Source organism: Macaca fascicularis, chromosome 12, assembly GCF_037993035.2.
Source record: "Macaca fascicularis isolate 582-1 chromosome 12, T2T-MFA8v1.1".
NCBI classification, from domain to species: Eukaryota; Metazoa; Chordata; class Mammalia; order Primates; family Cercopithecidae; genus Macaca; species Macaca fascicularis.
The window spans coordinates 93,515,742-93,543,556 of record NC_088386.1 but is presented as its reverse complement, the minus strand read 5'-3'; the positions used below and the strand labels follow the sequence as shown (position 1 = coordinate 93,543,556).

General features: G+C 36.8%; 1 protein-coding gene across 3 annotated transcripts in view; it reads right to left on the bottom strand.

Moving 5' to 3' along the window:
* The window catches only part of PLCL1 (phospholipase C like 1 (inactive)), a 356,424-nt gene that overhangs the window by 212,643 nt on the left and 115,966 nt on the right, over positions 1-27,815 (bottom strand). The gene's annotated exons all lie outside the window — the stretch shown is intronic.

Below are 27,815 nucleotides of genomic sequence, written 5' to 3'. Positions count from 1 at the left end.
AATTTTCAACCAAAAGTAGCTCCCAGCTAGGTGTAGTGGCCCACACCTATAATCTAACACTTTGGGAGGCCAAGATAGGAGGATTGCTTGAGCCCAGAGTTCGAGACCAGCCTGGGCAACATAGTAAGACCCTATCTCTATAAAAAAATGAAAAATTATCGGGCATGATATCACACATCTGCAGCCCCAGCTACTTGGGAGGCTAAGGTGGGAAAATTGCTCGAGCCTGGGAGATCAAAGCTGCAGAGAGCTGTGATTGCACCACTGCACTCCAGTCTGGGCAACACAGCGAGACTCTGTCTCAAAAAAAAAAAAAAAAAAAAAAACGGTTTCCCCTGTCATTGATAAAATCATTACCTCAGTCCATGGGAGCACTTGCTTCCCAGGTCACTTAGTTCAACAAAAGGAAAACACATAATTTGGTTCCTCTCTTTCGGTACTTTGCTAGTGGACTTCTAGGGCTACACTTGTTTTTACACAAGGTATCTAAACTTATTGGTATAGTTAAGTCTAGTTTAATCTCAGTGCTTGGAATTCTTATAGAACTTTCAGCAAGATATGGGCACCCTGCAACTTTAGAAAATGATTACTTATTAGTTTTTTTTTTAATTTAAAAAAAGCATATCAGCAAATCTCTGCATCAGATAGTAACATACAGAAAGGGCAAATAAAAATCAACTGCTTTCCTAAGACTGTATACTTTCATCGTTTAAATAATGCTTTTCCGATCTTAAATACTGCTTCTTTCATTATTTGATTAAAGCTACAAAATTCAGCCGAAATAGAAATCATAGTATTTAAAATAACTTTCCAAAAAGATTGAAACTAAAAATACTATTAGAGCACCATGGGAAAGGCCATGTGTCTATGTGTAATATGGCATAATAGACATGGTCTTTTGTCATTGAAATAATAATACTGTTTCCTCACCCAAATGCAGGCTTCTTTTAAGTCCAGAGAGTGAAGAAATGTACACATAATCAATTTAAGCAAATTACAAAGGCAGCTGATCCATGACTTTATAACATAATCTCTGTCACAGCACTGCATTCTGGGAAGCAGCCAGCTGTTGTCAAGCCTTAATGAAAAATGCCAGATAAGTGGCTTTACTTCCAAACACAGAAATTGGCCTGATTAAATCAAGGAATTTTTATCAGATTTTGATATCATCTGGAAAGGAAAGTCTAGTCCCCTTCTGAAAGCTGAAAAACATCATTTCTTTAATCAAGAAATTACCTCACTAAAAGCTATTAAGTTTAGTCAACTTAATCATTAAAGTGTCAGTTTCTTCACTTCATTTGCTTTCTGAGTGATATGCTCAAGTTCTTTTGATTTATTTTCATTAAGCAAAAAAAGGACTATAAGTCACAAAGAAAATTATAGCACAAAACCCACATTTGATTTGAAACATAACACCTTAAAAGTATTTTGTTCATTTTTTAGACCTCAATACTACATCATTAAATATATGTCTTTCATTAAAATAACTTGTATTTATTAAGAACTTTCAAAAGGAACAATTTGGAGAAAGGTAAGAAATATGCTTCCATTTAGACAGTTAAGAAACACATATTAGTGCGGTGATATTCGAAGCTGATTACACATTAAAATCACCTGGGAGACTTTGTAAACTAACAACATCCCACCCCACACTGATCAAATCATATCTCTGAGGGTGATGCATCAGTATTGGTGTGTGTTGTTTTTTGGGTTAAGTTACCCAGGTGATTCTAATGCAGCCAGGTTTGAGAGTCCCACCTAGGGCACTGACTCTCAAATTTGGCTGCATATTAGAATCACCAGGGGGAAGACAGCGGCAGGTTAAAAAAACTATGCTTTGATCCTGTTATAGGTTGAATTGTGTGTCCCCTCCTCTGCCAAAAAAAAAAAGTCCCAATCCTGAGTACCTCAGCATGCAACTGTATTTGGAGATGGGTTATGTAAAAAGGTAAAAAGAGGTCATTAGGGTGGCCCTACTCTAATAAGACTGCTGTTCTTGTAAAGGAAGGAGAACACATGGATGCGTACAGAGGGAAGACCACATGAAGAAACCATGAGGAGAAGACGGCAGAGAAGAGAAGCCTCAGAAGAAGCCAAACCTGCCAACACCTCAATCCTGGACTTCCACCCTCCAAAACTGTGAAAAAAAAAATCAACTTCTGCCATTTAAGTCACCCAGACTGTGGTACTTTGTTATGGCAGCCATAGAAAACGAATACAGGTCCCATTCCCAGAATTCTGATTTTGTTATTGCAGAGGCAACCCTGGATCTGGGCTTTTTAAATGCTCCCAGGTCATTCTAATGTGTATCCAGGGTTAAGAGACACTGCTGTAGTTATCCTAAAATCTGATTTCACCTGTCTTCTACTCGCTATTAACTTAAAAAAGCAGAAGTTACTTATACTTAGCAACATCTCTCTACTAAAACTATTAAATGGATGTAATCAAGAAGTTAAATAGAAAATTAAGTATTTTATTGAGAACATTGCTTTATCCCAGTTAAGAACTCCCACTGGAGATAGTGCCACTGATCCTCCTTCTCACCTCTGTTCCCACCCCCATTAATGGAAGGTATGTTCTTTTCTTATGAAATATTTAATATCTGTTCCCTATAATTCACAATTTACAAACAGGATCATTCCAACCATTTGTGTTCACGAACTTGAATGTTCTTATTTCTATTTATTTTTTCACTCTTAATATTGCCGTTTTCTTGTCTCTACTTGGGATTAGCAAAACTTTGCACAGTATTTCAAAATATGGATTTTAATAGCTTCAGTGTCAACTTAGAATGCAACAGCCATGCATTATGTTTCTTTCCCCCATAAAAGCGGTCTAGTGGCTTCTGAATCACACAAACCTCAGATCCAATCAGCACTGCCACTAAACAGCTGTGCGACCTTCAGGATGCTATATAAACTCTCCAAGTTTCTAACTATTCCCCTTGAAAGGACTAAGTATGTGTTCCCCTGGCCATTTCCCCACTAACTGCTGGTAGGAGATGGTAACAAGTGGAGATTTGTGCCCAAGATAAAAACCGTGTTTTGAGGATGGTAGGACAACCCAAACAGCTAAAGACTCCTTGTCTAGCTTAGATATTACTTGAGAGATAATTAAATGTCTATCTTGTCTGAAACACTCTATTTAGAGAATACTACATCATAGCAACAAAGCTGATACCATATTCTACATATTCTCTTCTGTGGAGACAAGGTCGAGGAAACTCTTCTGGAAGTTTGGAAGAAACTCTTATGCAAGATACAAGAGCAATTAGGAGGTTACTATAGAAGTTCAAACGCAAGAGTCAGTGGCTTGTAATAATACCGTGTGGCAATGGAGGTGGACATGGAAGTTGGTAAACATACACTTTGGAAGTACAATTAACATAAACTGATGATGCACTGAATGTAAAGGAACACGTCAAAGATGGCTTCCCAAGGTCCTAAGAAGATAGAGGCATTATTGACTCAAGAAGACTGGAAAAGAACTATAATTCCAGGGGAAGATTAAGAAATTTAAACATGTAAAACGTAAGATATCTGTGAGACACAGATGTGATCAAGTCAGAGTTGAAGGTCTGTGCCAGTGACTTGGGAGTAATTTCTCTATTCATCTCCAGCCTTGGGATTGTTGCCCAACAGGTCCCAAGTACAACGCACAAAGTGAACACAGCCACACAAATACCACCTTAAATATTTAGGAAACATTATGAGACCCCAAGTCATTCATTCCTCTACACGGAAAAAAAAATCATAATTCTTTCGATCTTTTTCTTGGTTTTATTTTATAACCTTCTCTTTGGCACTAATTGACCGTAAGTTCTTTTAATCCTTTTGTAAAGCACCTGATTGATTTCTATTTAATCTTTCATTGTAGCTGTGTATAGTTTATGTTTGTTTTCAAAATTCTATGTCTAAGGTTTATTTTTAAAATGTCTTTGTCCAAACAATCTCTGCAACATTTCAAGGATGATATGGCAGAAAACATTATAGTGTGCTTGGTGACCTAAATCAACAGAAGTAGCTGGTGAGGGAGATGAGACAAAGAGGCTTTACAAAATTTATCCAGCCCATTTACAATAACTTCAAAGAAACAAAATACTTAGGAATAAATTTACCCAAGGAGGTGAAAGATCTGTACAATGCAAACTACAAAAGATTGATGAGAGAAATTGAAGAAGAAATAAACAAATGGAAAGATTATCCATGTTCATAGATTGGAAAAAATAATATTGTTAAAATGTGATTCCTATCCAAATGGTGTACAGATTCAATGCAATCTCCACCAAAATTTCAATGACATTTTTCACAGACACAGAAAAAGCAGTTCTAAAATTCATAAAGGATCTTACAGGACCCCAAATAGCCAAAACAATCTTGAAAAAGAACAAAGCTGGAAGCTCACCTCTTGATTTCAAAACATCCTAAAGGCGACAGTAGTTGAGACAGTGTGGTACTGGCAAAAAGTAGCATATATAAAGCAACAGAACAGAATAGACATCCCAGAAATAAATTTATGCATTTATGGTAAATTGATCTTTGGCAAGTGTGCTAAGAACACACAATGAGGAAAGGACTGTCTCTTCAATAAACAGTTTTGGGAAAACTGGATATCCATACGCAGAAGAATGTTAAGTGGACCTTATCTCACACCAAATTCAACAAGCAACTCAAAGCAGATTGAAGACTTAAATATAGGACCTGAAACTATAAATAACTACCAGCAGAAAACACAGGGGTGAAAGCTACGTGACATTGGTCTAGGCAATGATTTTTTTGTGTATGACCTTAAAAGCATAAGTAAAAAACCTTAAGCACCTTAAAAGCACAAGCAACACAAGCAAAAATAGACAAATGGAATTACATAAAAGTAAAAAGTTCCAGCACAGCAAACGAAAAACAATCAACAGAGTGAAGAGACAACCCAGAGAATGGTAGAAAATATCTGCAGACTGTACATCTGATAAGAAGTTAATATTCAAAATACATAAAAAACTTAGGCAACTCAATAACAAGAAAACAAATAACTCGATTTTAAAACGGGGAAAAGACCTGAACAGACATTTCTCAAAAGACATACAAATGGCCAATGGGTATATGAAAACATGTTCAAAATCACTAATCATCAAGAAAATGCAAATGAAACCATAATAAGATATTACCTCATGCCCATTAGAATGGTTATTGTCGACAGACAAGTGTTGGAAAGATATGCAGAGAAAAGGGAAGGCTTGTACATTGTTGGTGGGAATATAAATTAATATAGCCACTATGGAAAACAATGGAGGTGTATCAAAAAATTAAAAATAGAATTATATGATCCAGCAACACCACTTGTTGGTGTACATCTAAAGGAAATGAAATCAATATGCCGAAGAGATATCTGCACTCCATGCACTGCAGCATTATTCATAATAGCTAAGATGCGGTATCAACGTAAGTGTCCATCAATGTACAAAGGGATAAAGAAAATGTGGGGGTGTATGTGTGTTTAATATATGTATACATACACACAATGGAATACTACTCAAATGGAAAAAAAGGGGGATCCTGTCATTTGTGACAACATGAATGAACCTGGAGGAATTATGCTAAGTGAAATAAGCTAGGAACAGAAGAACAAATACTGCACGATGTCACTTATACGTGGAATCTAAAAAAGCTGAACTTTAGAAGTAGATCATAGAATGACAGCTGCCAGGGACTGGGAATTGGCGTAGGTGGGAGATGTTGGTCAAAGGGTGCAAAGTGTCAGAATAAGTTTGGGAGATCTATTGTATAGCATGGTGACTATATAGCATATGGTATACCTGAAATTCACTAAGAGAGATTCTTTTTTAACTTATAGGTTCAAGGAGTACACATGCAGGTTTGTTGTATAGGTAAATTGTGTGTCACAGGGGTTGGGTGTACAGATTATTTTGTCAAACAGGTAATAAGCATAGTACCTGATAGGTAGTTTTTCAATCCTCTCCCTCCTCCTACCCTCTACCCTCAAATAGGTTCCCGTGTCTGTTGTTCCCCTTTGTATCCATGTGTTCTCAATGTTTAGTTCCCACTTATAAGTGAGAATATGCAGTATTTGGTTTTCTGTTCCTGCATTAGTTCGCTTAGGATTATGGCCTCTGGCTCCATCTATGTTGCTGCAAAGAACATGATCTTGTTCTTTTTTTATGGTTACCTATTAATAGCATTCTATGGTGTCTATGTACCACATTTTCTTTATCCAGTCTACCATTGATGGGTATTTAGGTTGATTCCATGTCTTTGCTATTGTGAATACTGCTGTCATGAGCATACATATGCATGAGTCTTTAGGGTAGAATTAATTATATTCCTTTGGGTGTATACAGAATGGTAATTCTGTTTTAACTTCTTTGAGAAATTGACACACTGCTTTTCACAGTAGCTGAACTAATTTACATTCCCACCCCAGCAGTGTATAAGTGTTCTCTTTTCTCTGAAAACTCACCAGGACCTGTTATTTCCTTACTTTTTCATAACAGCTATTCTGTCTTGTGTGAGATGGTATCTCATCGTGGTTTTGATTTGCATTTCGCAAACGACTAGTGATGTTGAGCATTTTTTCACATGCTAGTTGGCCGAGTGTATGTCGTCTTTTGAAAAGTGTCTGTTCATGTCCTTTGCCCACTTTCTAATGGAGTTGTTTATTTCTTGCTTGTTAATTTGTTTAAGTTCATTCAGATTCTGAATATTAGACCCTTGTCAGATGCAGAATTTGAAGATATTTTCTCCTGTTCTATAGGTTGTCTGTTTACTGTGTTGACAGTTTCTTTTGCTGTACAGAAGTAAAAGAGATATTAAATGTTCTCACAACAAAGAATGATACGTATGTGAGGTGACTGATATGTTAATTTGCTTGATTTAATCATTTTACAACACATATATATATGAAAACATCACTTGGTATACCATAAATATATACAATCTTTGTCAACTATAAAATATTTTTCTTTGTCAACTACAAAATATTTTTCTTTCCTAACAAAGAAAAAAAAATTATCCAGAGGTCAGAATTTAAGTTTATGCCTCTCTTATCTGCAAATACCTCATTCAAATAAAATCAATCATCTTAATAGTGCTTTTGAATATGAGAGAGAAAAAAAGAAACCTTCTGTCTTGGTTGCTATGGTTACAAGAAAGGCGTTGTGGATGTGAATATGCCGACTTCACAAAGTCAAAAGCATGAACAGTAATCTTCTCAGCACTAATAAACACTCTGCCACTACAGCTGCACATTTACAAACTTCCATGAACTCAATGAAAGTGGATTCAGGGATCCATTAGGCATTTTATCACATTATATATCATCCCCAGCTCACACTACTTTTAAAAGAGCTGAAGAAAGAAATCTCTTGAAAGACAGCTTCCTGTCCATTTACAACTTAGAAGGTATCTAACAAAAAAAAAAAAAAAAAAAAAAACTTGCTGGCAAACCAAACTGTTTTTACTGAGATAAGAAAGGAACCATAAACACATTCATTTTAAAACACTCATATTTTAACTATAGCTGCTAATATTGAATGACAGTTGCCATAAACTCTAATTGGATGAGATGCATTAGAGTTAAATGTGTTGAGCCAAAATGCTCTTACATTTGCCTTACAGATTTCCGGGAGCATTTCACAGTATGTATTTCTGCAGCTATAACCATTTTTAACCCAGATTACTCTTCCAGGAAGTTTATTTTGAGCTCAGAAATTTAAATACTGTACCCAAAAAATATATAGAAAGGAAGAAAGTAAGACTACAAAATTATTATATAATAGAGGCCATAGCTCATGACAATTATCCGGTCTACCATTATGGGCATTTAATATAGAATAAGAAAGAGCTCTGTACTGTATTACATCAAGAACCTTCTTCCCACCCTTAAGAAACATCCTGATCTTAAATCACCCTGCAGGCCCAGTTCCAGTGACTTCCATTAGCTCTCAATTATCCACAATGATAATGAACCAGAACAAATAGTCAATTCAGCAATTACCCTCATTTTGCCCAAATATCACAGCCTTTTCCTTAACTAATACTTCTAAAGATTTGCAATTAGTCTATTAATCTTGTTCTTTTCCTTTCTACCAGCTCTGAGGCAATTAGTATCTGGAAACAACACAAAGATCAGATGAGAGGCAGAAAGAAAGGAAAGAGAAAAAGAGAACAACTTAGATAATTCTCCAACTTGATATTTAGCTCCTGAATAATTAAGAATTAGCTAGGATATAGTGCCCACCACACTCACTGAAATTTTTTGAAATTCTCTTTTCATACCTTCAAGTCAAGGGCAAGCATTTTGAAAAGCAGATGGCCAATAACTGCTCCTCTCACACATACTTTGTTTCTAGGAGTAGATACTTTAAACTATTTCCTTTATGAAATTCTAACTTATTAAGTTTTGTTGATTGGTCCTAAACCTCACCAAAACAAAACCAGCAGACCTAAGCAAATCAGGATGCCTCCCAATTTCAGGTGATCTCTTTTTCCTTTTAACACTCACAGTGAAGTATTTAACATGCTCTTCTATTTCTTCACCATTCTGAATGCCATCTCCCAACCCTGCTTTAATATCAATTTACTGCCACAGCTCATGTCTCACTTACCTTTGAACTCCTGCAATACCTGGAATAGTGTCTTGTGCATAGTAGGTGACTAAAAAATTGATCTTGAGTTGAAGTAAGGTAAAACACCTTTCTATACACATGCAAAATAGTGAGTTAGCAGAAACAGAAAACCAAACAGCACATGATCTCATTTATAAGTGGGAGCTGAACAATGAGAACACACAGACACAGGGAGGGGAACAACACATACTGGGGCCTGTTGGGATCAGGGGGCAGCGGGAGGGAGAGGATCAGGATAAATAGCCAACGCATGCGGACTTAAAACCTAGGTGGTGGGTTGACAGGTACAGCATACCACCATGGCACATTTACCTATGTAACAAACCTCCACGTCCTGGACATGTGTCCCAGAACTTAAATTAAAATTAAATTAAATTTTTAAAAAATGGTTGTCAAAAAAGCGTAAGTACCTCAAAATGGGAAATAACTGTGTTCAGTGCAGTGTAAAAAGAGGTCCTAGACAGCAATTCCTAAACCATCACAAGCTGAAGAAAATACCCAAGTTCCCTGCGTAATCTCATTCTACAGAATCAGAGCGCTGAAACTAGCCACATCTCATCAGATGGTAACTGTGGAATGAGTGAGTATCAGAGAACCGTGCAATCAATATGAGTAGCAATGAGCCAACAGAGAAAGTATGGGGAGGATCACAGAAGCCTAAAACTGAGAAATTGGCACTTTTTCAGGTGCTTTAGTCACACCATGTCTTGCTCATTACCCATTCAAAAAAATTTCCTTTAAAATAGTCCAGTTCTGCTCTATGCAGGATATTTTACAATTTAGACTTAAACAAAATTGAGTATACACATGTAAATTGTGTAAAATAACCACAGCCCTCCAATTTTGACAATTTAAACCTCTCCACTTCCCCTTTCATGTTCAATGTAGTAATAAAACATTCAAGAAATAATTTTATCATAGTCCTTTATGCTTCCCACTGAATTTAAAACTGGGAATAAAGACCTCTGTCCTATGGTGAAAAGGTCAGGTTATTGGTTGGCTGGGTGATTGGATGGTTGGGTGGGTGGGTGGGTGGGTGGTTGGCTGGTTGGTTGGTTGGTTGGATGGTTGTAGGTTGGTATGAGGAAGGCAAGAGGTCTGTTTGTTTCTTGAATCACACTCAATGAGGCCACCTCCAAACAGGAAGACAGGAACCCCACCAAGATCATTTGTATAAAGGTACTGGTAGCTGCTGCCATAAAAAGGAAAAGAATGGGTGGAATTTGCATGCACAAATGAATAATTTAATTGAAGATCAGCCAGTGTAGACTGCCTTATAAGTTGTTACCACCTACAGCAACAGCTGAGCCTCCTTGTAATTATAGTTCAATCAATGACTTTATCCTTTAAAGAAAAAAACAAAACCCTGAAATATCCTCAGAGCACTAAAAATGATAGCAACTATTTCAGAATGCTGCTCTGAGGTGGGTGAGGAAAGTTTAAGTCTGACTTTCACCGACCAGATCTAAACACTTTTATGGGGGCAAAGAGAGCCCAGGCTCTGTTGCTAGCAATAGATACTGCCTATTAGGCTCTGTCTTCCCATCTGAGACACCTCCCAGTTTCTTTTTCCCATCAAGGTGGCTCTTATTTTTATTCCAGCTGGAATTTACCCACACGAAACTTAAGAGGGTGAGCACATAATGTGACTTAGCCCAAACTCTTCACTTACCTGCCTTGCCATCCTCCAACTGACCCCTCCCTCATGACCTTCTGTCCACAGCCCCTGCTCATTCAGCACTGATGTAGAATAGGGCACAAATAAAGAGTAACTCTCTACCACTTTCAGCAGCCTATCTTTATAGAAAACAAGATCATAGAAGGCACAATAAACCAAATAAGCCCTTCCCAGATAGAAAAAAGAACTTTGACAGTGCTGGCCTCCTTATGTGGGAACTTTAGTGAGTTAAAGATGTTATTAATAAAATTGCAAATGTGCCCCTCCATATGTGTCCTGGTAGGAGCAAGATGGCTCCCTGAAAATTATGGAGGCAGATGACCTACTGGTTACAATTCTTCCTCAACATCTGCAGTGTGTTGCAGCTCAGAAGGCCTGACCAATGGTCGCTGTATGGTGCCTAGAGATCTATGAACATGCATTATTTTTCCAAAACATACAAGGAAATGAAAAGCATCAAAGAATAAGGTATAGTAGGAAAATGAGGCCTCTTTACACAATAAACTATTAAGAAGAAAAACAAAAGACCCAGTTATTTCATTTTATTTTAACCCCTTAATTTTCACATAAAGTCATCAAGTATAAAAGAACCCAAAGATCTTTCTCTCAAGACATTTCACCAAATAGCTCAACTGCCAAACATCTGAAGTTGAGTTCAGTCATAGCATTTGCATGTACTCTATTTTATGGAGAACAGATCTGTTGAAGTAGTGTTTCTTATTAGCAAAATTGTATGTTTTCCTGAAGCAATGTAGTAATTAAAGATTCTCCTTGACTGACAGTTTCAAAAACGTCTGTTTAAAGTGGGAGGTTGGAATATGTGGTAAGTCTTATAAAAGTGTAAAGTAGTTAAAAGATCTAAATGGCACATATTCCATTGCAGATCACTTAAGTTACTTTTAGGTTGTTGATATTTATACAGAGCAGTAGTAATGGATTTTTCTTTACTTCAGAAGTTCTAAGATTAGTAGTCATTTGCACAGATTACTGCACACTCGTCCATGCAGATTCACCCCATGGGTATGACTCTTTCCCCTTCACTATTTGATACTCAGTGAGACATCTGTGTATCACAGGAGAAAAAAATGTCAAAAGAACAACTTTAGGTAATATTTGATTCAATAAATAAATTGATATTAAGTATGTTATTTTTGTTTTCTTTTTCTTTCTATTATTCTATAACTTGACACTGATAGAGTAGAGAAAGGACGAGGCAATGCAAGTCAACGAATGAGAAACAAAGATGGACGAAGAACTAAAGGAAAGTCTTCTGTGTCACTTACTTTACTAGTTACCTAGCACTGTTTTTAATGCTCTCATTGGAATTCATACCTACCCAGAATCCAAATGTGAAGCTGTCCAGTACTCTGTTCTAAAGTCAAAACGTATCAAATGCCCAGCTTTCAATTATTCCTATAAAATATATCTTAATCACTCAATCTCTTCTACCTAACCTTCTGAAGTACCTGAAAACTGTCAAGAGAAAAGGAAGGAATTCTTGATGTGATTCCCATTAAGTCACTGTGAGTCACAGAAATGATCAGGCCACTACTGCTGATCTGCTAATAACTGAGCTGCAGCCACTTCCAAGTGAGGAGCAGGAGCCTTCCTGCCCACCGAACAAAGAGTGGAAACAGGAAAGAATCTTCATTCACCAGTTCAGGAGCATGCTGCCTCATCTTCTGGAAGATGGAGCTTCCTTCTGGGGTGTTTAAAAGACTGCTGATACAAATGTATAAAACCCAAATCAGGAGAAGGCGTTTACAGTCGGCCCTCCACATCCATGGGAGATTGGTTCCAGGACCCCAGAAGGATACCAAATTCAAGGATGCTCAAACCCCTTATATAAAATGTTGCAGTACAGTATAATAAATGTCACTATGGCATTAATGAGGCTAGAAAATGACTGGCCTGGAAACTTTGTTTATTCATTAACATAATTTAAAAACTAACAATTCACTGAAGCATATACATTAGCAATCACAGAATCTCATTTAGTTAAGTGACACATGTCAATGCTAAAATGTTCTCATTATAGAAAAGTTGAAAAAATTAAAGAAAAGTGGAAAGGAAAAGATTACCAAAGGGGAAACAATATAATCCAAATACAAGGCAATGACTATTGACATGGTGGTATATTTTTCCAGGCATATTTATTTTTGCATTGTTGTGCTGAGATGTATACATAATTGTGAATCAATTCTGTTGTTTCATTTACTATTGTAATATCTAAGTTATTAGAAATTCTTTATAAATATCATGTTTATGACTGAGTTTAATCTTGGAACTAAGCAAAGGTGAAGACAAGGACTCGTCAGTGATTTAACACCTTTTTAAAATCAAAGTTTAAGGATACACTTCCATCATTAACACTTCATCATATTGTTTTCATAAATACTTTCGGAATTGTGGGATCCAGTTCAAGTTAAAAAAAAAAAAAAGAGAGAGAGAGAGAGAAGTCCCTAACAGTGCTTAACACTTTCAAAATAATAATTCATTTCATAAATCTTCAGAGAAAAACTATACCAGTGGTAATAATGTTAGCACAGATTCCACTCAGAGCATCTTGAATATTTGTCTAAGACATATTCCCAGCATTGGCTAGTATCTATACTTCTTTAAACATGTAATGGGATCAAGAGAGAATTTTCATGTAAATTAACTTCCTGGAGGCTCCTAACAGCTCTTCATAGTTAGTACTTGTGGAAAATAAGCAACATTTGCTTGCTTAATGCCACTGAGTACAGAATCAAGGAGATTTAACCATGACAATTAAGTCATGTTGAGTGATTATATAAATTAGAAGAAATTTCTTGTCCAAAGTGAAGAGCTAATACATATATCATTCTGGATGCTTACTCATGACTAATCATGTATTGAGCAATAAATGCAAAAGTAAAAATTGACACTTGATGAAAGGAAGTTTCTAAAACTGTATACCTTTGGTTGAAATATATGCATATAATGACTAGATGCAGCTATAAAGCAATATACCAATCAAAAAAATCATACCATCAAATTTCATTTAAAAATGATCCTTGGTTCTAAATTTAAGCTTGAGAGTTTGTGCATTTTTCACAAAATGGGTCCTTCTTTGTGCTTTTCCTAAAAGAGGGAAAAACTACACCATATTTTTTTGTCAATTTTTACATAATCTGGCCATAACGTCACTGGTGCTAATTATCAGTATCTGTTTGGGTTATACCTGAGAAACCATATAGCCTTAAAATTTTCCATAATAAACATAGATTTTGATATTAAAATTATCTCATCTTAGGAAAAATATTAGTATCTCACCCATGCACACTTGAGTCAAAAGTTTGACCCATGAAAAAACGTGTCTAGTGATAGAATCCCTCCTCCCAAATAGTCCTTTCAAGTGAGCCAGAGAGAGTTTCTAAATCTGGAAACCAGCATAACCATTTCTCCAGAACTTTTGTAAAAATGCCCTGTGATTTGACTTATGTAATCCTTGGCTGTTTGCCTTGAAAACACTAATTTTGTTCATTACAATGCTACATTTGCCTTTCTACCTTTCTTCTTTGTATTTTTAGCATTAGGAAAAGACAGAAGGTAACCCTCAAAATGATATAAGAACATATCAACTAAATTCTTCTTGAAATCCCAAAGGAAAGAGATATGAAGCATCACAGAAGAGGGTGAATACATTGAGGAGGGGCTCACTGACATTGATGGCACCAAGATGAGCTAAAGTAATGAATGGAGACAGAATTAAATAACATTAAATTACATGGTAGAAAGTCATTCCTCTTTCAGTTCCCTTTCAATCCCTCTGACTACATCACAAAGAACACTTAAGTTTGCTATTCTTTAACACCCCTCTGACAATAACTGTGATAGATAAAAGATGGCCACAAATTCTTCCCTACTATTTTCCTTGAATCTGAACTAGACTTAATCAACAGAAAGTGATTAAGATGTTGTGGGACTTCAGAGCCTAGATCCTAAGAACCTCAGTGGCCACGGAGACTTCTTTGAGCACTCACTCTTGGGACTTAGCTGCCACATGTGATGACAAACCATATGAGGAAGCAACGTGTAGGCACTACAGGAAATAGCTTCAGGCGGTCCCAGCTAACAGGTAGCAGCCCTTGCCCAGCCAAATAAGACAGCCACCATGGACATCCAGCCCAGTCAAGCCTTCAGATAATCCCTGCCCCAGCTGTCAAATGAAACCTCATGCTAGACCCCAAGCGAGAACCACAGGATAGCCAAGTCAACCCACAAAAACGTGAGTGATAGTAATAAAATGTTATTTTAAACCACTAAGTTTTGGGTGGCTTGTTTTGCAGCAACTGATAACCAGAAAGCTTCCTGCTCCCCACTTTCAAGAAAGAAAGAATAGGCTACAGGTTCAGCAAATGCACAGGCCAATAGTAGATAAATGATAAAAAGACTACTTTTGATCTTATTTATGTTTGTGGCATGTGATAGTGGGTTTTTATTTATGGTCACGGTTAGAAAGGGAAACATCAAATGAATACAAAGTTGAAGAGACAAATTTTTTAAATATCATGTAAATTATAATTTGAGTTTGAAAGCTCATAGCAAAAAATGGGATGGTGAATGGCCATGAATGGCTGACATATGGGAAACATCGCATAAATATAAAGGATAACATGGAAAGTTTCTAAGGGAATAGACTAGGCTCAGAAACAGAAATCTCTTATTTTGCCTAAAGAGGTAAAATGGCAATGCAAAATCCACAAAGTAGGTTCAGCCATTGCTTGTCACATTCTGATGTTTGCTGTCTATGTGTCACTACTTATTCCTGAATCTCTACTACAAAATCTGAGAGTAACTCTGACCTCTCCCACAAGGATGGTTTGGGGCTCTACAGCATGTTATTGAATCTACTCATATACTCTTTGGAGGTAGAAAAAAATCACAGTGAGCCACTGAAGCTTGACAAGTTATTTGCTGACATACTGTGAACAGGAAGTTTACACATGTTGTAGAGCAGCACGTAAGGATTCATAAAGATGAGAGGGAAAACAGGACCCCCTCAAAGATAAACCAAAAGCCATAACTGACAAACACGGTTTGAATAGAAGGAAAGCTGACCTTCAAAACAAGACTGAATTTCATTCAGAATGTATTTAAGATCCAGAAGAAAGGCCAGATGTGCTACAAATGGAGTGACAAAATATGATACTTAAGAGCATTTAAAACTGAGTAGAAAAATCAGGCCTTCAGTTAAAAGAGAGATCAAAATGAGAAGGGTTAATGACAAAGGTGTGGGAAGGTTTGGCAGGAGGCTCTGGTGTAGAGGAGGTCTGAGGGAGGGAGGAAGGGAGGGAGTGTTAGTGAGTGCATGGAGAAAAGTTGTAGTTTAAGTACAACTAGTAGACCATTAACATTTGTGATGGATGTCCTCAGGCTTTTGTAAATACCACTACAACATATGATTTCCTCCATAAAATACACACTTGAGAAGATGTGGGTACAGGCTTTCTCCTTGGCTGGGAGTGGCTCCAGCAAATTAGTCTTGCATTCTCACTGTCATATTTATGATTTGACAGAATTACAAATCACCACATTGAAGAGCTTAAAGTTCATTCCCAAATAATAGAAACTGAAAATGTTAAATCTGGGAAAGCCAAGAGTCTACTGTATTCACTTGGGAAGAAATTTCTTCTCAGAAGCTAAATGTTGATGACTGATTAACCAATCCACTGGCTAGAACTGAACCACCCCACTCAAAATTCAAGGTAACTGATTTTTTTTAACTAACTGATTTTTAAAACTTCCCCAATATACTTCTATAGCATATAAACAAATCCCTCACAACTCTGAAAATTTTATTTTATATTTTTCACTTTATCACCCATATAAATACAGATTTTTTTTCTCAATACTTTTCAGTGTGGGAAACAGCATGTGGTGTTGATAATTTCCTAGCCAGCACATTCATAAATTCAAGATTATTAAGAACTACAACAGTGTTCACAAAATAGCCCACCAGGAAAAGTAGAACAGAAAACCAAACACCGCATGTTCTCACTCATAGGTGGGAACTGAACAATGAGATAACTCGGACTCAGGAAGGGGAACATCACACACCGGGGCCTATCATGGGGAGGGGGGAGGGGGGAGGGATTGCATTGGGAGTTATACCTGATGTAAATGACGAGTTGATGGGTGCAGCACAGCAACATGGCACAAGTATACATATGTAACAAACCTGCACGTTACGCACATGTACCCTACAACTTAAAGTATAATAATAATAAATAAATTTAAAAAAAAAAGTGATTCTCAATCTTTTCATTTATAAACTACTTTTTCCATCTTAAAAACCAAAGCCATAATATTATGCTACATTTTAGAATTGTTTGTTTGCCCTAATTTATTCAACAAATAGGGAATCAGCTAGAAATTTGCATTCCTTTCACTTTATTCTATGATCAGTTCTAGATTATTCCCAAATATTATGGAAACCCTAAATGTAATACTAAATGTAACGTTAAAAATCCTAGATGTAATATCTGAAATGCTCTGGGTTTTCAGTCAACCACTTAAGTCCAGAATACAATGAATACTTTTCTACTCATGACCCCCCAGATGAGAAGGATGCTAAATTCAATTGTTGCTCTCCCTGTGCTGACAGGCAGGCCTGCACAGTGCTCAACAGTGAGTTGGAGCCAGTCCCAGCCCTGTGAGCGCTTCATTAAATCAGTTTAGCCCTCTGTACTTCAGTTCCCTGGTCTGTAAAGTGCTGTATCAACAACAGTAGTATTGCTCAAGGGGTTGTTGTAAAGATTAAATGGAGTGATACACATAAAATACTTAGCCTAATGCATCTACATACATTTTAGTGCTACTGTTGTTGTTGTTACTAAGATTTACCACAACTCAAATTAACTAAATCTAAAGGTGAATTTCTCAGAGCTTCCTCCATTGTCAATACCAGTGGAGGGTTCACCTGAAAAGATGTTTGTGTATTTGTGATATGACTGCTCTCAACTGAGAATTCATCAATCAGCCTGCACTTGTCTCTATCTGCACCTGGAATTCTGCTAGATAGGGCACTTTCCTTCACTAACACCTCCCAAATACAAAAGGAGAAAATATAGAAACATGAAATATAAAGATAATAACACAAGTTTGCATGACTGTTATATTATGAGATACCCACTACAAGAGTTGTAAAAATTCTGATAAGAGAAATAGCAGTGTGAACTGGAGAAGTCAGCTGCATATTTCAGAAAAGATATGCAATTTCTGTTGTACATTAAACTCAAAGAAGTGTATGTCAGGTGAGAGAGACAGTGTGATCAAAGGTACAGAGATGGAACAAGAGTGGGGTGTGCATAGAAATTAAGTCATGAAAATAGAGATTTTGGTTGGTAAATACAGGTATGCTTGTTTTTCCAAGTATAAGGTAAAGAAATGCTTATTTGTTTATTTATTTATTTATTTAAATTTGATTTATATTTTTTGAACTTTTATCCATTTATTTAATTCAACTATAAAAGCTTATATCTGCCTGAATTAAGTATGAGGACATTTTTCCACACCACATATTTATAATCAAGGCATACATTCTTACCACAACTAGCAATTTTTCACCCCAAACTTTGAAAAGGACCCCAATTAATTAATAGAGGTGCCTCTTGTTTTCCTATTTCATAGATTCCATGCCATTATAAGTAACACTCAGCAACTGATAGATGCTGGTTTGCTATCATTCAATATAAACCAAATTTTCAGAAGAAATACAGTCATGCACCACATAATGCTTTGTTCAACAACCAACCTCATATATGACAGATTATAATACTGTATTTTTTACTGTCCCTTTTCTATTTTTATATATGTTTAGATGCACAAATGCCATTGTGTTATAATTGCCTACAGTATGTAGTACAGTAACACGCTGCACTCTTTGTAGCCTAGGAGCAACAGGTTGTATCATGTAGCCTAGGTGTGTAGTAGGTTATACCATCTAAGTTTGTCAGTGAGTGTATCTATGATGTTTGCATGACAACAAAATCACCTAACAATGCCCTGTCATTAGCGACACATGACTGTACAATCACTAGATACTAAAGACATAAGTATACATTCAATTGCATCTCCATAGCCTTTCTCATTGAGCTGGGAAATTAAACTGCTCATAAATCAAAATACGAAAGGCTTTCATGGTTTGCAAAGAACGTTACATGGGTTTGCAAATGCTGGATATTTGCCCACTTTTGGAAAACAGCTGCAACAAAGTTATAGAAAATATGCCAACTCATTCCACCCTTAGTTCTATACATATTCTTCAGAGGGCACAAGACCATAGCAGGTGTATATTTTACACCAGATATGGTCTGTAAGAACTATAATAATTTGAGCAGCATAAACCTATGCGAGCAACCTTAGGTACTTTTGCATATGTTATTATATACTTACTCTATTTTGCAATCATTTCATTAATTTCAATTGCTTCACTCATCAGAAATGTTATAATAAAATGAAGCAGCCATTTGGTTAATATTTTTTTCAAAATATGAAGTTACCATTTCAAAGGAGCTAGAAGAATAGTAATAATTTCCAATTCCAAGAAAGAAGTTTCAGTCTTCCTCAGGCACTCTGTCCTCCGCTTGTCACTGATGTAGCACCCCATGCTACATGGTAGCGTCCAGTTTCTTCATGTTTCACAAACCACTCAACATCAAAAGCACTGGACAGAAAGATGATACAAGTCTTCCAATGAGCATTCTGAGACAGTCTGTGGAACAGCTGTCCCTCTCACTCTCCCCTGTAGAAATAGCTGTGCTATTCTGAACAGCATTGTGATTAATGTTTCATATTCAAGTGTTTAATTTGAGGGACCACTGATAAATTTTGAGCTGCAGAGTCAAAAAGACCAATGGATGAACAATAACCCAGTTGTTACTGACTTTGTGCCAGAAGACAATATATATGATCTTATTTCATTTTCATGACCACCCTATGGCTAGGCATTATTATAACCCTCATTTTCCAGATAAGGAAATCAAAGCACAAAGAGGTTAGGGAATTTGCCCAAGATCACACAACTTGTAAATGGTGTGTAGCCAGGATTCAAACCCAAGCAATCTAAGAACTTGTCATTTTCTTCCAGAGACTTAACACAATGAGTTTATTTCTCGTTCACGCTTCAAGGTCAACACAGGTAATCAGGAGAGTGCTCTGCTCTCCTTAGTCACTCAGAGAATCAGGCATACAGAAGCTCCATTTGGACACATATTTCTCCATTCATGCAGGCAGGAAAATTAAAATTTCCTCCTGGAAGGAACATAAATCACTTCTTCTCTTGTATCATTGGTTATTAGAAGTCATGTGCCTAACTTCAAAGAGGCTAGGAAATGCATTCCTACCCTGTGTCAGGAAGGCAGACGGCCAAAATATTTTGGAACAGAACTAATGACAACTATAAAGGAAGTCAATGAATGGGGGTTTCGAAGACACGGGAAAATCATTAGAATTGGCAAGGAGGTGGAGTTTCCAATAACTACCTTGATTCTGATTTTTTTAGTTATGTTAAAACATCATGATAATAAACCACATGTGGGTAAATGCCCAACAAGGAAAATTTTGTGCTTCAGTAGAAAACTATACATTGTCTAGAAAACATCCTTCTGGGTATCTGATTCTGATCCTATGGGTGTTGTCTTACAACTCTACAAATTATAGACAACTGATTGCAATACAAAACAATTCTTGCCTATAGACATGCGCATTACATCCTGTCCAGTGGAGGTTAAATTGACTTTCTTTCCTCACAACAAAAGAAGCTAGTTTCGCCTCCATTTGCATGTTCATTTCAATATTTTTGATCTATAAATATATCTGATCTTTGGATTTATCTTTAAACTAGTTATAGCATCTGCCTGGTTCCTTCATCATGAATTAAGTAAAATCTTTAACACTATAATAATTTTTATATCTGTATGTAAGTCATTATTTTACTTTGTGTGTGTGTGCGTGTGTGTGTGTGTGTGTGTGTGTGTGTGTGACAGAGAGAGAGAGAGAGAGAGAGAGAGAGAGAGAGAGTCTCCCTCTGTTGCCTAGGCTGGAGTGCAATGGTGTAATCACAGCTCACTGCAGCCTCAACCTCCTAAGCTCAAGTGAACCTCCCATCTCAGGCTCCCCGAGTAGCTGGGACTACAGGTACATGCCACCTCACCTGGCTAATTTTTTGTTTTTCAGGTTTTTTTTTGTTGTTGTTTTTGTTTTTTTGGCAGGGATTGAGTTTCGCCATGTTGCCCAAGTTGGTCTCAAACTCCTGGACTCAAGCTATCCACCTGCCTCGACCTCCCAAAGTGCTGGGAATGCAGGCATAAGCCACTGTGCCCAGTCAACTTTATCCATGTTAAAAATCTTCTTTTAAATGGACCATTATTTTTTATAGTAAACTTTAATTTCTAGAACAGTAGCAGACTGTAGAGAAATAATGAAGATAGTATAGAGAGTTCCTATATACTCCACACTCCGTTTCTCCTATTTATATCTTACATATTATGGTACATGTTTTTATAGTTAATGAACTATTACTGATATATTATTATCAACTAAAATCCATATTTTTTTCTAATTTCCTTAGTTTTTGCCTAATACCCTTTCTGTTCTAGGCTGTCATCAAGGAAACCACATTGCAGTTAGTTGACATGTCTCCTCCTTAGGCTCCTCTTGGTTGTGATAGTTTCTCATTCTTTTCTTGTTTTTGATGACCTTATTAGTTTTGAGTACTGTTCAAGTATTATATAACATGTCCCTCAATTGGGATTTATCTGATGTTTTTCTCATGATCAGACTGGGCTTATGGGTTTGGAGGAGGAAGACAACAGAGGTAAGGTGCCATTTTTATCATATCAAGTGATAAATATGTATTTATAGAGAATACACACTATGAAATGATTTCTCACTGTTGAGGTTAACTTCGCTCACCTGGCTAGTTTTTGTCGGATTTCTCCACTGTAAGGTTACTTTAACCCACCTTTCCACACTGTACTCTTTATATCAGTATGGACTCACGGATCTATTTTCTTTGGGGCTGTGGAGCAGGTTCCAGTACCACTCTATGTTGTTGCTCAAACAGTTTCAGTGTTGGCCATTGGAAGCTCTTTCAGTTGGTTCCTAGGTCCCTTTGACATAACCCATTCTTGTGGATTTGTTTGTTGTTGTTATTGTTTTGTTTTAAGCTCTTCCTTACTTCATGGCACTACAAGATACTACAGGCTCATCTTGTATACCTCCTGCCCAGTCCTAGAATCATCCACTTACATAAGGAGACTTGGTTCCTTTTACTTGGTTCCTTTTATGGTCTTGTCACATTCTGCATTCAATCCTAGGATCCCCCAACCCCTTATTTTTTCATTTGCCTATATTACGGTTCACTCTGTGTACTATAAAGTTCTAGGGGTTTTAACAAATACATAGTATCATATATCCATAATTATAATATCATACAAAATAGCATCACCACCCTAAAAAATTCTCTATACTTCACCTACTCAACCCTGCTTCCCTCTGCCAGCAACCAGATAGTTTTACTATACTACAGTCACTTTTCCAGAATATCGTATAACCAGAATCATAGAGTATGTAGCCTTTCACTTAGCAATACGCATTTAAGATTCATCCATTTCTTTTTGTGACTTGATAGCTATTTCTGCTTATCACTGAATAATATTTTATTTTATGATATACCACAATTTATCTAATCACCTATTAAAGGACATTTTTGTTGATTATAGTTTTCAGAAATTATTAATAAAGCTGTCAAAACATTCACATGTAGGTTTTTGTGTAGACAAGTTTTCAAATCCATTTGGTAAATAACTAGGAGTACAACTTCTGGTGTGGTAAGACTATATTTAGCTTTGTAGGAAACTGTCAAACTGTCTTTTAAAGTGGCTGTTCCATTTTGTTTCCTCAGAAGCAATGAATGACAGTTCCTTTTGCTCTGCATCCTTGCCAGCAATTGGTATTGTCAGTTTTTTTGGATTTTTGCCATTCTAATAGATGTATAGTGGTATCTTATTGTTTTTCTAATTTGCAATTCCCATCTACAGCCATACTACCTTGAACGTGCCTAATCTTGTCTAACTCGCAATTCCCTAATGACATCTTTCCATATGCTTATTTGTCATCATGTATCTTTTTTAGTGAGCTATCTGTTCAGTTCTCTTGCCCATTTTTCAGTTGAGCAGGTAATAACTTTTTAGCCTACATCATTTTGCTGGGCACTGGGCATCAGAGTCCATCCTTGATTTTCCCTTCACTCTTATTGTTGGGTAGTATCGGGTATGCAATTTGAATTGGCCTTCTCTGAAAGCCTGCTCTCTTAACTATGACTCTGTCCTGTTCTCTAAGCTGCTGCAGCTGCTGCTGGTGGTGGTGATGATGATGATGATGATGATGATGATGATGATGATATATTGAGTGCTATGTGCGATTGCATGGATTGCATTGTACATATATAAGTGTACGGCATGGATTATTCCATTTCCTCCTCACTACACTAGATGTAAATACTATCAGTATTTCTGTTTTATAAATGAGAAAACTGAAACCTAGAGAACATTAAGAAACTTGTCCATGTTTACAGCTAGTAAGTAACTGAGCCACTACTGAATCCAGACAGCTTAAGTCCACAGCCTATAATCTTAACCACTATAGAATATCCATACTGCCTAGAAACTAGAAAGATAAAAAGCTAAAAACAATTTATATTCTTTCCCAGTGCTTAAAAATACTTGAAACACCAAATCAGTCATTTTTGGGAACTACAAAAAAAAAATCATTATCTGTGAAAAAGGAATGAAACAAATTACTGATAAGTAGTCAAAATAATGTTATCTGAATGCTGAAAATGTACTCCTACTAAGTAAAACACAGAGAAAAATTAGGCAATCTTTGCCTCAAGAATGTAATGCTTAGGACAAAGGAAGGTTTCAACATCTCCAAGTTGCAGCACTAATATGACCACAAGCAACCACAGACGTATGCCTACCAGGCTCCAGGCAGAGCAACTAAAGCTGGTATATTGTCTGATGCTAACTTAGCCATTTCTCCTATTGTCCTCTGAAAAATCTTACGCTAATTCTAGAAACAATAACAACTGAGATACTAAAAGAAGTGTCATTGGTAAAGAAATGACTCTCCATCTCTGTATCTCGCTCAGGCTTCCCATCACCAAGCCCCTCCAGCCACTTGAGTCAGAGTTTCGAGATGAAAGGGAAATCACCAGCTTATCATGCACAAATAGGGTATTGGTGCCTCATGGAAGGGAAGCAGTTGAGCTGGAAATCATCACTAGGTTGTCTGAAATCCTTCCTGAGGATTAACAAGCCGCTTCTGTGAAAGGAGCACATGCTGTGAAGAAGAAAGATCTCCACCTTCTTCTGCTTAACTCCCAGCACCACTGAACTGGGAACTTCATATCCTGCTGTCATCGGACTTAAAAAAAAAAAAAAACAAAAAACCTGCTTTTATCCACAGAATTCTTGGAAAGAGTGTCTTCTGACTCTTTCTCTCTTTCACACTTGACAAGTAAAATTCCTCCCAAACTGGCTCCTTATTTAAATATGGGTAGGAAATAGATTTAGACTTGGCATCTTGAAAAACGGGACTGCTGACATACAAATACTGCTACTTTATGTGGTGTTGTTGACACTGCCGTCACTTCTTTTACTGGTTGATCCTTGAGATCAGCTTTAATCAGGTGAATCATTACTGTTTCCAAATTTTGTTTTCCAGTTAGCAGATGATTTGAAGATTAAACCCCTTCTGGGCTTTAAGTTTATTAACCACTTTAATCTCATCTGGAAGACAGAATTGTTCTTACCTGAACTGCAAACTATCCAGGGCATGCAGTCAAAACAAGAATGCAGGATCTCTAGAACTCTAAATGGTATTTTGGCTCCTTGGGAAGAGTTCCACGTCCCTGACTTCGTTTCAAATAAATGCTTGTTTATCCAACTCTTAATTCCAACAACATGAGTCATATTCCAGGTTACTTTATGAGGCAACAACATACCCTTCTCAGCCACTGTGTTACTCCTTTCCAGGCCACTATTGCAGGGCCTCCTGTTCACCTGTAATAAATGGTGCGCCCTTCCATTGTGCTGCAATTGCCTTATGTTGTGGTCCTACTTACATCAGTTAAAGCGAGGCAAAGACAAGCACTGTGTCCTCTCATCTCTGTAACCCCCTCACACAGTAGGTATTCAATCACTGTTTATTGGCTTAACTGATTTAATAAATTACCCTGAGACACAGGACTGCTATTTGATAAAGTTGTTTAACAGTATCTCTTTCATGTGCTGAGTATTTTAACATAAAAATATGGTGGAGCTCAGCGGCTCACACCTGTAATCCCAGTACTTTGGGAGGCCAAGGCGGGCAGATCACAAGGTCAGGAGTTTGAGACAAGCCTGGCTAACATGGTGAAACCCCATCTCTACTAAAAATACAAAAAACTAGCCAGGCATGGTGGCATGCACCTGTAGTTCCAGCTACTCGGGAGGCTGAGGCAGGAGAATCACTTGAACCCGAGAGGCGGAGGTTGAGGTGAGCCGAGATTGCGCCAGTGCACTCTAGCCTGGGCTACAGGAATGAAACTCCATCTCAAAAAATATATATATATATATATATGTGTGTGTGTGTGTATATATATATTATATATGTGTGTGTATATATATGTGTATGTGTATGTATATATATAATGTGAAAGCAAATAGGACCTATGTATTTTCACTACAATATAAATCAGATATTCACTTTTTGCTTTTTCTTTACACCCATGTCATGATGTCTGTGACTTACCCTTAAGTGCTCCAACATTATGAATGTGTAAATTAACTTAATCTACCCTGAAGTGTTTCAGTTACCCTAATTGAGGATCCATACTCCTGGGATGGTTAGCTAACATTTAATCAGAAAGGCCACACTATCATTACTACAAATGCTTCAACTCTCTCTATTTCTAGTCATGACCAGAGGCTTTACTAATTAACACAATGAATGTTAGAAATGAGTTTTCCTTGGTGAAAATAATGACAAATTAATTAGTATAATGGATATTGAAAATGGACTGTCACTGGCAAAATTAATGTATTCAAGATAACTGAATTGGTTAAAATATATATATATTATATATATTTTATTTATATATATAATTATATATTATATATATTTTATATATATACAATATATATATTACCAAGACATTCCCTACCCTTTCATGAAAAGGAAATAGAACTTTGCCTCCACCATGGGGTCCAAGGCTGACCCCTAAACTACCATAGTTTATGTCCAGCCATAGGTTTGGAGGATTCTGGTAAAAAGTTAACTGACTTCTTCCCCTAGAGTATTCTTATTGCCTTGAGTAAATCTTTCATGCAATGTGTAGAACAAAGCATTTCTTCCTTGATCATTTGAGACTTCCTCAAGTTTATAAAACAAGCTGTCTAATAAATGTTTACCTAAAAACATCTAAACATTGTATGTATGATGAAATTTGATCAAGTCTTGCTTTTATTGTAACCTGTTAGGGGAATGTGTAGTGGAATAACTAACCTCTGCCCACCTCTAACTATGGGAAAATGTTACTTATTGAAAGAACCTAATCATTTCTCATGACACATTGGCTTAAGTCAGTTTGCAACACCCCTGTAAACTGGTTGCTTTTTGTCCCTGCTTTTATTTTACTTGCATTTTATGCTAAAAAGGCTTTAGTGATGAAGCAGTCTTTTCCCACAGCTGAATATCGTTGGTGGAGACTAGAATTAGCAACTTCATTAGCATATGGGACTCTAACTTGGCAAACTGGCCCTTGGAGTCCAAATATGTTTAACATATACATGGATATCTTCCAAGTGTTTTCACATTGGCCTTATTTTTTTCCTAGTAACTAAAAGTGACTTCTGCCTCCAGAGAGAACACCCATGAAGTCACATGACAGGGAAAGCTATTCATTTCCTATTCATTAAGCCAAAATGTACACTTTCAGCTTTGGTCCCATCATTTTATCTCTACATACTTCAGCTTACATTGTTGGAGTCAGAAGACCTTTGCCAAACCAAAATTTGAAGATCCAGTATAAGAGAAAGCTCTTCATTTTTCTTGCCTAGTCAGAAAAACAAGTTGACGGATTCTAGACAGCACCTTCTTCCCAACCATCACCTTGTGTGATAGCAAAGGCAGTTAATATAGATTCAGTGTTCCCTGTGGAAGTGTCCAAAGCTGTGACTCAAATGCATTTTTAAGGAAGTCTAAAGGGACTGGCATTAGAAAATAACCCTGGAAGCATTAAGATGTATGAAGTGGTAGCAGCTCTCTCCATTTTCTTCAAAAGTATAACTTTCCAGAGACTCCTATGCATGCAAGGAATGCTTTCCAGGGGGCCGGGAATGTTTCTCCCTGTGTTCTGACAGGCAGTCAAGGGCAGCATAGACTGGAACTCAGGACAAAAGGCAGGTCATTGAGCAAATGCCCATTGTTTTACTGAAAACTCTTGATCTATTATCCTAGTGAATACTATATGCTAAAAGTGTTCAGGTGCCAGACTCAGGATATTAGGCATTCCTCACAAATTGGGCAGGAAGCTAAAGAAACAAGAGAAGGAAAAGAGAGGAATAATTAACAGTATTAGCAACTCCCAAATCCTGGCCTAATTCATACTCTTAATGCCTGGAAGCAATGGGTGATCTTCCAAAGGTAAATAAAGTACAATATTTTATGCAGTTCTAATTAATATTTAAACCATAATTTCTGAAGCAAACCTGATTATTTTTTCTATTCTTGGAGAAAACTTGATTTTTGGATATTCCCTCAAGTACTTTTCTAAATTGCTAAACTTTATTTGTTTGTTTATTTATTTATTTATTTATTATTTTATTTTTTTGAGACAGGGTCACACCCTGTCACCCAGGCTGGAGCTCACTGGTACTATCACAGTTCACTGCAGCCTCAGCTTACCAGGCTCAGGTGATCCTTCCACCTCAGCCTCCAGAGTAGCTGGACTAAAGGGGCGAGCAACCACACCCAGCTAGTTTTTGTATTTTTGTAGAGATGGGGTTTCCCCATGTTGCCCAAGCTGGTCTCAAATTTGTGAGCTCAAGTGATCTGCCCGCCTCAGCCTCCCAAAACTAAAGTATTATTAAAAGATGACTGAGTCGGTATGCTTTTGGAGTTTTTGAATAAGGTGTATTATACCCAAAATATCAACATCTCTGGATTGTGATTCATTTCACAATGTGTTCAGGCTTAGTTTACTTTAAATAAACACCCTGTCCATTGATTTTATATCAAAATATAAAGCTTCCACTTCTAGATAATCTTTATTCTAGCTTCCCTCTTAAATTTTGCAGAACAATAATAGAAACACAAAGTTATTTTATTTTGAAGTAAATACTAAATGTAATACGCATTACAATGAACACTAAGCTATTTACTTCTCAAGTCATTTATTGCAGGATATTTGAGTCACGCAGAAAAGGT